The sequence below is a fragment of the Melanerpes formicivorus genome, unplaced genomic scaffold (assembly GCF_026170545.1).
Source record: "Melanerpes formicivorus ecotype bairdi unplaced genomic scaffold, bMelFor1.0.p_v2 SCAF_3, whole genome shotgun sequence".
Lineage (NCBI taxonomy): Eukaryota > Metazoa > Chordata > Aves > Piciformes > Picidae > Melanerpes > Melanerpes formicivorus.
Window position 1 is genome coordinate 36260502 of NW_027142355.1, and position 14241 is coordinate 36274742.

General features: G+C 38.3%; 1 protein-coding gene across 4 annotated transcripts in view; it reads left to right on the forward strand.

The window, feature by feature from the left end:
• Positions 1-14241, forward strand: part of SLC16A7 (solute carrier family 16 member 7) — an 89176-nt gene that overhangs the window by 25720 nt on the left and 49215 nt on the right. Inside the window, exon 1 of one of the 4 annotated variants that reach the window (XM_068170383.1) lies at positions 3734-4369. The exons of the other annotated variants lie outside the window; for them this stretch is intronic. The gene's annotated coding sequence lies outside the window, so the exon portion shown is untranslated. Of the gene's footprint in view, positions 1-3733; positions 4370-14241 lie in introns of those variants that run through there. 4 annotated transcript variants of the gene reach the window in all.

Below are 14241 nucleotides of genomic sequence, written 5' to 3' on the forward strand. Positions count from 1 at the left end.
CTCAACAGGGCAGAGCAGAGGGGGAGAACTTCCTTCAACCTGCTGGCCAGGCTCTTCTTAATTTACCCTGGAATACTGTTGGCCTTCTTGGCCACAAGGGCACATTGCTGGCTTATGGTGAACTTCTTGTCCACCAGCACCCCGAGGTCCTCAACCGCCTCCATCATCAGAATTCCATTTAAAATTCTATTCTTCTATTGTACTGTAGCAAATTGATATCCTGTGTTTAGCACCAGTAAATCATAATTCATGCATTTCCATAATCACAAAAATACCAGTGTATGTGATTTGTGCTGACACAAAAGCTATATATCACATGTATGCCAATTATATACATGAAAAATTGAACATGTTTGTCCTGTTTTTATTAGATCTTGAACTTTGATTTGTGATTTACATGAATTTCATCTAGCCCACATGTGTAAAACAGTTCAGTAATGTCCGATGTGTGAAGAAATTTAGGTGTTCAAAAAGGGATTGGATGTGGCACTTGGTACTGTGGTTTAGTAGTCATGAGGTCTTGGGTGACAGGTTGGACTTGATGATCTTTGAGGTCTTTTCCAACCTTATTGATTCTATGATTCTAAGAAATGTGAGAAACAATAATAGGTTAGAATAACAATTGTGGCTACTTTAACAATAATTTATAAAAAAATGATTAGTTGATAAGGGTGATGATGCAACTCTAGGTCTCAAATTAAAGAACAGAAGGACCATGAAAGAGGAAAAGAGTAGGTTGTGACTTTGCAGAGAAGATGTAAAATTGCCAATACTTCATTCAGCAAGTTAAACTCCTTTTGCTGGGTAGAACTGTATCTAATTTTTATTCTGGTAAGGGGGAATTAGTAGCCAAGGGAGTAAAGTACACTCACTTCTATCTCACATCTGTAAATATTTTGTCTTAATTATATTTGTGTGAGTATTCAGAGTATCCTGTTGTTTTTTATAAACTACATGATGCAAACTTGTGGGCAGTTTTTAATCAAGACTCTCTTTAAGAGGCTTTTTAAAGTTAAACTTAATGCTGTAGGATCTAGTAAGAAGAGGCACAACTGCTAGAATGCTGTTTGTAAGCATTCACAAGAATTGGTCCCTTAGTTTGAATACTGAAATATTTGTTGCTGATGAGGAAGAGGCTGTGAACCATGCATCCCTGTTCTTTGACAGATTTCCCTTGAAGTCAGTAGACATTTCAAAAGGGTCAGACTGTATATATATTTCTCTAAACTGATCCTTCATTAAAAAGACCCCAACAAACAAAACCAGAAATACATGGGGCAAAACCATCATCTAGTGAATCTTAGACCATATCCATTTCTCTAGTTTGTAATGTGTTTCAAAAAGGCCTGTTACAAAGTTGTGTTTATACATCATTGTTAATAGATACATTTTTCACTTGTAAGCATGTGAAGTTAGAACACTTTGAACACAGTTCTACAGGTAATAATGCAAAGAAGCAATGTGTCTCAGCCAAACTCTCCCAGGCAGCCAGCACCAGAACAGGAGGACACAGTCTCAGGCTGCGCCAGGGGAAGTTCAGGCTGGAGGTCAGGAGGAAGTTTTACACAGAGAGAGTGATTGCCCATTGGAATGGACTGCCTGGGGAGGTGGTGGAGTCGCCGTCACTGGAGGTGGTCAGGAGGAGACTTGACAGGGTGCTTGGTTGCATGGGTTAGTTGATTAGGTGGTATTGGGTGATAGGTTGGACGTGATGATCTTGAAGGTCTCTTCCAACCTGGTTTATTCTATTCTATTCTATTCAAACTCCTTTTTCTAATCCCTTCAACTTGCTTGTTATAGTATGTGTATTGAGGTTCAACTTTTCCATCAGTGTATATTAATGTATTGTAATTCAAATCCTGGTGTGAATCTAGCACTGCAAGTGACTATTCTCCTCTGATATTCTCTGTGTGATGTGGTATAGATAACTTTATCCATAATAGAGACTATCTCTACTTCAAGGAGGTAAGAGAAGATGATAATTCTTTATATTGACACACAATGACAAGTTGGGTCAGGGTAAGTTTGCACAGTGGAATGAGCTCCCTACAATTACGTCCAGTCACCTTGATAATGAGAAATGGCATAAATGTTTAATTCATTAATTTCTTTCCACACGGAAGGTCAAAATGAACTGGTATCTTAATTTCCCTTTCTATGAGTTTTCAAATGAGTTTTACTTTCTCATTTTCTAGTAGTATTTAATTTGAAATATCAAAAGAACAAAATTAAACTCTAGGTGTCCGTACAAAGTTAGAAGAATGAATAAAAGATAAATACATTTCGTTGTAAATTTCAATAACAACAGTCTAATTGGAATGCAGCCTGGGTATTTCAAAAGTCAATTGATGGTCAAAGCCAATGTTACTGTAATGCAGAATGAGTGAAAGCGATCATCCTTGTGGTGAGGGGGACTGATGATGGCCTTTTTTGCATTTATGATGTGATTAGAAAAGCAAAGAATTTTCTCCTTCAAGGACCAGAAATCTTAAGCGGTCAACAGGTGGATCAAGTTCTGTTTGAAAAACCAGAGAAGGTTATGGCATGCTTTCACCTTATGTTAAACAAAAAACAATTTAAAGAACTGGCTAAGTAATTTCCAGCTCAAACAACTGATCTTAACTGTAAAAGACTGGACTATTTAAGTAGTATAGAAAATTTAAGAAGTTCTTTGAATTCTAGGACTTGACTGTGGCTTAAAGCCAAGGCTCCATTGGAAAAGCGGCGCTGCATTAGAGTTAGCATTCCTTCTGGACAGTATGTGCTGCAAGAGGAGCTCTACCAACCTGTGTTGTGGAATAGCATGTTCCCATCTGTTGCTGGCCAGCTGTCCTGTACATCCCACTCCTTTACATAAGATCAGCCTGACAGCAGTGGTTACGCTCTCGAGCTATCATGCAGCTGAGCTACAGATATGAATCAAAGAGAAAAGTGCACTTTGCAGTCATTTGCCTCTCTTGAATTCAGTCCCTGGGTGTGCTGGACTTTCTATCTCTGATCCAGAAAAATTACTGAGCATGTGTTTACGAACGGTATCGCTGAGGATCCTTCTTGTAGAGAGAAACTTACATTCCTTGATAGGAAGGAATGAGATTGATTGTGGAGGTTTAGTACTGGGAACATTGTTGGTAGAAATGAATGTTTTCCTGATAACCACTGCTTTATAGTGTTTGGTAGTTAACAAACTATTTTATATTTCAGTAAATTTACCATTGCTTCACGGCAAGAGAGCTCTCATCATTCATGCTAAGGACTAACTCCCACATTTGGGAAAAATAATTACTCTTCCTTTCACAAAATGTTTCATTTTGCAATGCGTTGCAATACACTCAAGAAATAACAGTGATTGCAAAATACAGTAGCCCACAAATTTCTTCTGAAATCTAGAGCTATGGGAGAAAGATGAAATACTAAGAAAACACATAATTAATATTTGATCTGAGAAAAAGGGATGGGGACATGACCATTATGATTTTCAAGGAGTAGGATTTCTAAGGAAAGGAAAATGGGGTTTTGTTTGGTGGCTGTTTTGTTTGCAAGGCTCAAAATTTATTTAGGTAAGTAGAATCGAGTACAGTTCCCTTTTTGTGGATTTGCCTTAAAAACATGCATCATTAAATGAATCTACTTGATTATTTCTTTGAGTAGCTCCTTTTCCTTGTGAGGCACTGGAACAGGTTGCTCAGGGAGGTGGTGGAAGCCTCATCCCTGGAGGTTTTTAAGGCCAGGCTGGATGCGGCTCTGAGCAACCTGATCTAGTGTGAGGGGTCCCTGCCCATGGCAAGGGGGGTGGAACTAGATGTTCCTTCCAACCCTAACAATTCTATGATCCTACTGTCCTTCTATACATCATTGAGTTTTCATGGCATCACACATAAATAGAGCAGCAAGAATATGTGATTGATATTATTGCATCATCTTCAGGTAGGGAAGAGCCTTCTCATGCATTCCACTTTATTCTGGGTGGCTGTCTAAGGTAGCTGTGTAAAGGGCCTGTGTTTTTTTCCATTCTCATTAAAGCTGAAGCGCTTGCCCTGGTTGACAGTAAACCTCAGGTATTTCTGAAAGAAGGGTATGGTAGAAATGGATATTGCAAAAAGGGATACCCATTAGATAACACAGTGTGAACGTTTCTGGCTTGGTCTTTGTTTTGCAGCCTGCACTTCATTGGAAATGCAGATATGGAGACAAGCTGGTGCAGCTGGGGTACCCAGGTTGCTGGTGGAAGGGAAGTCCCTGGCAGGCTGTATGCAGTAGCCAGCACTCCCAGAAGAAGTTAGGAGGTGACTCGCACACATGCCTACGCTGCTGGCTAGCACTTGGCTGAAGACGTCTGAATTAGGGCTTGAAGAGAAGAAAAATCTACATTGTAAGTGGCAGGTTGATATAACTTCAGCCTGAGGTCATTATAGCTTCAGATGACAGCCTGATGGTGGTGTGCAACTCAAGCAATCCGCACTGGTAGTGCACTGGGTCAAGAGATGGAGGTAGAAAAGCAAAATCAGATGTTTTTTTTCTGAGAGAAAGTCTATTCAAGCCCTGTAGGTTTCATCCCTTTGCACTAAGGGAACGATAACAGGCATGAAGTGAGGTGAGACATTAAAACATGCAGTAGAAAGCAAAATGACTGAGGAGGTTTCTGGGATGAAGAGAATATGATGCACATGACCATTCAACATGAAGAAGGCTCTATGAAAAGCAGCCAAAAAAATTCTTCCTTTTGGTGTTTTCTGGTTTAGAATTAGATGGGGCTACAAGAACAGGAATCAGCTCTTTGTAGACGTGGTTATCTGATCTGCCCTACTGAAATGTAGAAATCTTTCATCTGGGAGCGGGAAAGTCACACACACACACACACACACACTCACACACCCTTCACCTAAAGAGCAGAAGCCAACATTTGAAAAGATCTGTTACAATGAGGGCAAAATTACACCTTGGGCAAATCAGAAGACTACACGGAGTATGAGGAGGAAGCAATCTTTCATTTTCACACACCTTCATCCCTGCACTTAAAGATACTAAACAGTGAAATAAAGAAAAAAAAAAAATGGAAAAAAGAGGAGAAATCACACCTAATGACAAATCAGGAATCTTTATAAAATATTTTGACCAAATCTGGTATTGCAGATACTTGAAATCACTATTCCTAAGCAGATCATCACTGTACTAAAGCACTGGTATCATGAAGCAACCACTAAAGTGCTTCTGGGTGTCTATTTCTGTATCTTAACTGGCTGGAATTCATTCTTTATTGTTGGGAAGGCTGCTTAGAGAGTTTTAGCACCACTGTGATACCTTAAATTACTGATGCATCCTCGCTATTAAATTTCAAATGAGCAATTTTTAACTTGGAAATAGGAAAAAAGATTAACAGTAATGTAACTCTATACAGTAGGAATTTTTGCTGTAGTAATCACCTCTCTTCAGATATTACTAGGAAACTAGTTTGTAACAATATGAAATAGACCATTGGAACATACACTTTTTTCCTTTGTGATTTATCTCTGATTTATGAAGAAGACTCTATAATGTATGAAAATTATTAAACAGTTAATTACACTCTGTGAAAAAAAGCCTTTGGGATGCTTTGCATCCATCACATAAGACAGATTGTTTTCTGTCCCTCAGTAAGTACTTTATTTGTTGAAAATGATCCCATAATATTAATTTCTGACTTGGCAAGAATGATATAGATCAACAATATGTACTAACATCTGGCTGCACAGTTCAGCTAAATTACTTGTGCCACAGCAGTAGAAGAAAATAGCATGCAAATACACATAATTTTAGGCTCAAGGGCCCAGTATTCTTGTGCAGTGTTGGTTAAACAGACTGAAAAGCAGATACTGTTTGAGATGTGTTAATACAGGAAAATGCAATTAGTTCCTAGATAAAAGTTACTGTAATTCAAGTAGTAGATGTAAACTGAGGAAAATAGCGCTGGCCCTGTAGGGCTGATGATTTGTTGGGTATTGTGGAGCTGAAATAGAAGAGCTGAAGAGAAATTGCAGAAGCAAACTCTTCACAAAATGAAGTGTTATGCATGTCACAATGAAATATATCAATGACAGAATTGCAGCTTCATTAATTATCATGGCTGGCCTATCAGCTGAATCACCAAATTGCTTCTAAAGGCTAGGGTAACATCTATTCTTGGGGGCATTTAATTTCTAAAAGAAAGATGTTTGAAGAGTAATTTAACTAAGTTTGCAGAAAAGTAGGTATGCATTAAATTCTTCATGTTAGTGGGGAAATGTTCTTTAGCTAAATATAAATTCCTCATCTCACCTTCCCTCCTAATCACAGTAGTGAAGAAGTTGAAACTGTCTTTCCTTGGCTGCTAATACTCAATGAAGAATTTAGTCTCTTCTATCTCAGGTATCAATTTATTGATCTTTCTCTCCCCTGCTTGTTTTCTTGCATGTTTTACTTCTTTCTGTCCCCTTTCTTTCTCTTCCTTCACTTAAACACACGCATTCGCTTTGTCCTTATCCAATTTAGATACTACTAAAGCTGTTTTTCCCAGATGCCACACAGCCCAATGCATGTCTAGTAATAGAAACCAATGTCACAAAGATGGATATATTGGCTTTTTATATGAAACATGAAATATCTACATAAAGTACAGACTGTCCTGATTGTCTGTATCCTAAGGAGTGCATGTATGGGGCATTAGACAAAAAAGCATTTCTGATAATTCTGGGGGCAATTTTAAACTGAGGAGCTAGCTCAGCCTCTAAGGAATCTCAGTATCTCAAAGTGGCATGTGAAGCAGAGGCATGCTTTCACACGAAGGCTCGCTTGCTTGATTTCTTCATTTCTCACGAGGACAATGTCTAAACTTGCTTTCAGAGGATTGCTTGTTTATTCATGGTGAATATTGCAATTTATGAAACATGCTGACTCTGTAATGAACTGCAACAAGGTTTTTTTTGGACCTGTAGCATGAGCCTAGCTGCTCACTTTTTGCCACTTCTTGACATTTCCTTTTGTTGCATGATGTGAACGGTACAAACGTGATTCCACCCACTCAGAACTGAAAAGGTTTATCCTTCATTAGAAGTGCTAAATTTCCAGAAGATCCTGGTATCTTCATATAGAATATTTCTGGCAGGAGATGTCAGGGAAACATCTGACAACTTTAGAAGTTCTAAACATTACTTTGCATTACTTTAATATTGACCCAGAGTTACCTTTTGTTATAGCTGCACATTTTCTCTCTCTTTTTTTTTAATGCTGAATTTCATCTTTTAAACTCCTGTTATTTTCCGTTTTATTTGCACCTTTATTTCTCTTTCTTCCATCCAATTCACACATCTATAAATTAATAACCAAAGTGCCTTATCTATTTAAACAAGTAGTGGGATAAAATGCAATTTTGTTTCATGGAAATTTCAAAGGCACATCCACCTTTTCCATTTTAAATCATCCTAACAGCTTTATGACTATAGAACCAACTTTATTTCTTTCCCATGCCCTGTAAGTGAGGATGAAGTCCATTAAAGATAATAGATTGATGCTATCATGATGTAATGATCAAGTATCAATACATTCTTATAGCCTAAAGCCTGCTTTACAAATTTCTTATTTCAGCATCTAATCCTATGTGCAATTCTCATTTCAGCATCTAGTATCATGTGCATACCTGTCATACTAATAAAAGTTATTGTATTGCAGAATTAGTGCAATGTAGAGAGTAACAAACAGTCATGGAAATACTTGAAAGAGTATCAGTCGGCCTGGCTTCAGGGAAGCAATTATCTACTGTGACTGTTTTTCAACTTCTGTCACGAGTGATTTTCACAAGGTTTCTTTTATTGCCTTGTGCAGTTGCCATAATAACAGCAAGTCTGTTGTTGGAAACCTCAGGCTCTGTTTGTCACAGGCATACCCTGCAAGTAGGAAAATTGTACTTAAGTCCTGACATAGTATGGCATGACTTGGTTCATTTATCTGGATTCGGCCAGCTGAGGTTGGTTCAGCACATGCTCTGTTACAATGGAATTTACTTCCTTGTCATTTCTTTGATGGATCGTTAATTGCCTGTCAGGTAGTCACAAAGGGTTTTGTAGTTTAAGCTGCAACACATTTTGTAAAATGTAAGGTTATTTCTGAGGGGCAGTGTGTGGAGTAAAACCAAAATAAGGCTGTTTTTGATTTGGTTTGCTTTTTACTCAGGCAACTGCTTTTACTCAGGCAATTGCTTTTACTCCCAGGCAACCAGCACCAGAACAAGAGGGCAGAGTCTCAAGCTACACCAGGGGAGATTTAGGCTGGAGGTTAGGAAGAAATTCTACACAGAGGGAGTGATTGCCCATTGGAATGGGCTGCCCAGGGAGGTGGTGGAGTCATCATCATTGGAGGTGTTCAGGAGGAGACTTGATAGGGTGCTTGGTTGCATGGTTTAGTTGATTAGGTGGGTTGGATAATAGGTTGGATGTGATGATCTCGAAGGTCTCTTCCAACCTGGTCTATCCTATCCTATCCTATCCTATCCTATCCTATCCTATCCTATCCTATCCTATCCTATCCTATCCTATCCTATCCTGTTCTCCTCCTTTCGATGTCATTTGCAATGTTTGTCACTGTGCTTTGGTTGCTCTTGTTGCTCAAGTTTCATAAAATATTACATATTGGATAGGACATTCTTCAATTACTTCACTACATGTAATTCAATATCTTGGATATGGAATAGGTTGATCCTATTTTTCATTTGCATCATGAAGGTAAAGTTTCATTTATTTCCTTAGAAAGAAAATACTAATTTTGTAATTAGAAAGTGAAGAGGACAGCATTTGCTGCTTGATATATTCTGAATTAACAGGTAATGTAGAAGTAAGATTCTTCTGCCTCTTCATAAAATGAAAACAGTATTTCTGAATACTATTTTTTTTATATATATCTAAAGATAAATGTAATGCAGAAAAGATGACTGATAGGAACTGGGTTGGCCAAAAGCAGATGATAATAAAAAAATAGAGATGATAATATGAAACATACAAATAATATTAAAACAGACAGGGGAAGGATTCATCTATGTATTTCATTGCAAATGGATTCCTAGGGCTCTAGAATCATGCTGATTCTGTTTCCTGATTTGTTTCATTCAACTTACTTTTCTTCAACTGCTTTGGTATCAATATTGCCATTTCATGAGTTTTGACTCAGAGACATGTTGGGGCAAGATCAAACCCAAAGGCCCAGTTTCATTTAGATTTAACTGTTAGAAACTGCTATTAAAGGAATCTGGGAGAAGTTTTACATCATTTTATTCCCATACTAAACACAGGTTGTTTGATTTGAGGTTCCCCCCCCCCTTTTTTTTCCCCTTCCCCTGCTTCCTATGTGTAAGACCTCTGAAACTGAGGGAAGAAAAAAGGTTTATGGTAGATACTTTATCCTCTGAACCTTACAACTCCTCTCTCCTTACTTTCTAATTTGATTTAGGATCTGATTGTTCAAAGACAAAAAACAATGTTGGTGCTGTGTTTTCGTCATTCTAGCTGATCTTTGCTGTGGCCGTGCTAGCTCCATTGAACAGCACTGTTTTGGCAAAGGGCATCAAGGTCATGCATCTGTATTTCTTGCAAAAAGCAATGAATCTGATCATGGCAGAGAAACAAATGGTGTATTCTGGATGCCAGGGAACAAGCTGAAGAGTAAGAAAATGATTACAGGGAATAGAAATTATTTTATATTTGCTCCTAAATTTAGTGTTTAGTCAGACCTCTCGATGGAGAAGATGTAAAACCCAGCAGTTTGGCTCAGATCAACATTGTTTCCTAAACATGTTAAATGATTTCATGTTTGAAAGCTGTTTGGCATGGTGCTTCTACTCCTGAAATGCTGTGGCATTCTTCATGAGTCAGCTGAGATCAGAACAACTACTGGAATAAAGTGCTGCAAGGTAATAGCAAGCCACAGGTAGTTTAAAAGGCCTGTGATTTGCTATGCTATAGAAATGACTCTGGCTTGACTAGAGAAGGACAGAAAGGAAGGGGCAACTGGAACACCACAGAGAGAAGCAAAACCCTACTAAGAGGAGAGAGCCGAGTGCTTCTTTTCTAACAGGTGCATATGGTTACACAAGTTACTGAGCCCGCCCACATTCTCTTGTGTAATCCTTCCCACCTTCTTGCATAACTTAACTCGGGATATAGTACAGGCGGGGTCAATGAGGGTGAACTAGTCATGAGGCTAAAAGGTGACCTTGTTCTGCTCTAATGACAAATATTTTGTTTGAAATCTCAGCTGAGTCCTCTTGCAATGGCCTCCAGCGTGAACATGTGTATTAAAATATTGGAGAATGTAATTGGCCTTGAAATTGCTATACTGAAGACAAAAGAGAATATATATAGTCTGAGACATTTGCTTTTGTCACATATCACTAAAACCTCTCCTTGTCTGATGTGTTGACTATAATGTGGTCTCTTTTCCAGCTAAAAAAAAACAGACTTCTTGTTTGGCCCACAAAATACATTGATGTATACATTGCAAATGAGTGTACTGGACCGAGCAGAAAGTTTCATTTAAAAGTCTGGTGGGGTTTGTTTGTTTGTTTGTATTTTAGCTTTTTGAAACTGAGAAAGAATATTTCTGAAATACCCTGTTTCCCAGAGAGTTTATTTGCATAACTAAAATTTTGCTGCTTTTCCATGAATTTGGGAAAGTAAATAAAAGTACATATACCATTTTCATTTTGGAAAGCTTTGCGCAGAACCTGTCTCCCTTGATTGTTTCAGATGGTGCTACTAACTATTGGCAGATAGCCTGCCTGATAGTTTTAAAACTGTATGTTGCTCTGGGGGCAGTGCCACAGTGATAAACACTTGAAAAATGCAGATAGATGGAATAGGTTTTGACATTGGCTTTGCAAAAGGCAAAGTGAAAGGGCAAAAGTAGTGCAGTGTTGAAGACCTTGCCGTTGAGAAGTGTGCGTATTCTCTGACGCCGAAGACTGAAAGATGAAAGCAACAATGTGCAAAGCCCCACTCATCACTGAATTGTCTTGATGTACAGCATAAAGGTAGCAAAACTTGTCATATATAGGTACATAAATGGAGAGCTTTCCATGGCTGAATAATATGACTTTGATTGCTATTTGCATTAGAGACACATATTTTGCCAGTTTTCATCATCCCTCAATTCACTACAATGAAGTTTGATACAGAGCTTTCTGTGTAATCTTGATATATAAGCTGGATATATACATGATAATAAATATAAGCTCATATATAAAATTCAGTAATCAAAACCTCAAGGAGGTGCTGCATGATAGTGCAGGCCCTTAAATTTCTATTGCTAGTTGATTCAGAGTGCTGATGTTCTGTTTCTTAGCACAGTCACAAATGCCCCAGCTTTGATTGTGTTGGATGTCTTACTCCCTTTGGGGTCTATTAAGTAAATGACAGGTGGTAATTTTAGAGGTCTTCACTGTTTTACATTTTTAGAGGCTATCTGGTCACACTGTTGGTTGCATTAGGTGACACTGGCACTTAGTTTTTAGGCACTTGATCAATGATCAGAACATTACCTAATATTTAAAGACTTTTTTTTCCCAATCCTAGAAAATTCTAGCCAACATCTTTTCCATTTCAGTTGTGAGACTGTTCAGGAGGACATTGCCAGTCCATCTGGACAAAAAGGCAGTAATCTCCTATTCCTTGGCTGCTGAATATACCAGGACTGAGAAAATGTATCCTGAGCCAGGAGTAAATGGCTACTTTGGAGGTGCATATGTAGAGTTTTGGTTTTCCATTACAGACATGTTAGATGACTGAAACCAATAAGCAATAAACAAATCTCTTGAGCCTAAATATATTCTTTGAAATACAAATGGATGTATGTGGATTCTTAAGCTCTTTGTTAAACTAATACATGAAAGGTTTGCCTAAAACCACAAGCATAGTTTGATACAGAATGAGAGAGTGGGTCAAGGTCACCTGAAACCTAGGTCATTGCCTTGGCTGGAAGATTAAGCTTCCATGTCAGGAATGGAGTTAAAAGTAGTGAGGCACTTTATAGTAGTACTTAATATTATTGGTACACTAGTAAGATAAATATGGGTAATGAAAACAATATGGATAATGAAAAAAATAGTTATTGAGATAAAAGAATGAAGGCAGTGGAATCTACTGAAAACAAAAAACTGCAAGAAAAGGAATGTGTCATTTGATTTGACACATACCAATCAGCTCATACTGGAGTGAAATTATGCTCCAGGGTGAAAGAACTAATGTGCACCTTAAAATACTCTCTCTCCTTCATGTTTCCTGTCCTGGGCACATCAACCTATATGTAAGAAAAATAATCATACTTCAGAAAGGCTGCATATTTTTCACATTCAGCTACTCAGCATTGGTATCCAGAAGAAACAAACATATGCAACCAGTTATTGTGATTAAACTTATGCTATGCCACATTCTTAATTGAAGTGTAATATCCTGGAATGCACATACCAACACTGTTTTGAATAGTGGTTTATTGAGAAAATCATAGAATCATAAAGTTGTCAGGGTTGGAAGGGACCTCAAGGATCATCCAGTTCCAAACCCCCCCCCCCCCCCCCCCCCCCCCCAACAACTCACACTAGATCAGATTGCCCAGAGCTACATGCAGCCTGGCCTTAAAACCTTCCAGGGATGGGGCTTCTACCACCATCCTGGGCAACCTGTTCCAGTGTTTCACCACCCTTATGGTGAAGAACTTCTTCCTAACATCCAATCTGAATCTACTTGCAGTTTTGCTCCATTCCCCCTGGTTCTGTCACTACCTGACACCTTAAAACTCCCTCACCAGCTTTCTTGTAGCCCCCTTCAGATACGGGAAGGCCACAATAAGGTCTCCTGGGAGCCTTATCCTCTCCAGACTGAATAGCCCAAACTCTCTCAGTCTACCTCCATAGGAGAGGTGCTCCAGCCCTCTGATCATCCTCGTGGCCCTCCTTTGCACACATTCCAGCACATCTATATCTTTCTTGTAACAGCAGCTCCAGAACTGGATGCAGTAATAGGGCTTCATGTTGGATTGCATAGTAGCTGTTTTATGACACTCTCGTTGTGCAAATATGCCCTGGGGCCATCTTTGTTTTGCTTAAATAGGCACTTTGTTTCAGATGCCTTATTGCCAATTAACAATGATTTTATAGTTACTTGACAGGAAATGGTAGAGTAATATTACATTATTTCACATCAAAGTAAAAGTTATTAGAGCAAATAAACCAGTGCTTTACTCTGACACCAGGGAAGACACCTTAGAGTAAGGTGTAGCTAAGCATATCTTCATCATAAATACTTGTAGATATGCAGTGTAATTTTTTTTTCATTATATAATTATGGAGGAATCACAAATACATCCTTCTTGTCTAGCTTATGTTGGCACTTATGAGTATTTCTCACAGTTTTGATTTTCTTTTGCATTATATAATCGTTATTCACAAAGGATATTGTCCTAGTTCACTCCCTTAGGTTTTTAGAGAAAGAAGCTCTGTAAAATTTTTCTTTCAAACTGTGTTAACTTGTAAATAGTTAGCTATCTATCTGCAATAAAATATGCAGAGAGATTTATGCTGCAGGAGGTTTTTCTCTTGATCTTCTAAGAAATTAGGAAATGCAGGAGTGTTGATAAAAGGACAGTTTATATTAGGTGACCCGGGCAGTGGTCTTAAATACATGTGATATGCATTAAGTAAGGAGTAACCACTCAGTTTTATCCTTGAATATACCAAAATGTTGCTTTAGTATCTCTTTTATATGTAGTTTTATGTCTTAAAGGAATTCAGTGCTTTGTTTTATAAGTTTTATCTGGATCATAGAAGAAATGAAAGTTTGTATGACAGGAGTGCTGATTTGTTTGTTAGCGTTCTTTGTAAACATGAGGAAGAATTGTTTTTTCACTGTGTGGGTGCTGGAGCACTGAAACAGGCTGCCCAGGGGGGTTGTGGAGTCTTCCTCTCTGGAGATACTCGAAACATGCCTGAATGCATTGCTGTGTGATCTGCTCTAGGTGATCCTGCTCTGGCAGGGGAGTTGGACTGGATGGTCTTTCAAGGTCCCTTCCAGCCCCTGACATTCTGTGATTCTGTGATTCTTACAGTGCTTCTGATCACAATTTTGGTCAAATTATCTTAATAGGAACTTTATTATACCCTTGTGTTTGGCTGCTCTAATAGTACAATTTCAGTGTAGCCAGACAAGTATTCAGAGTGCAGAGCTTGTCTGTTTATTTTATACTTAAGCA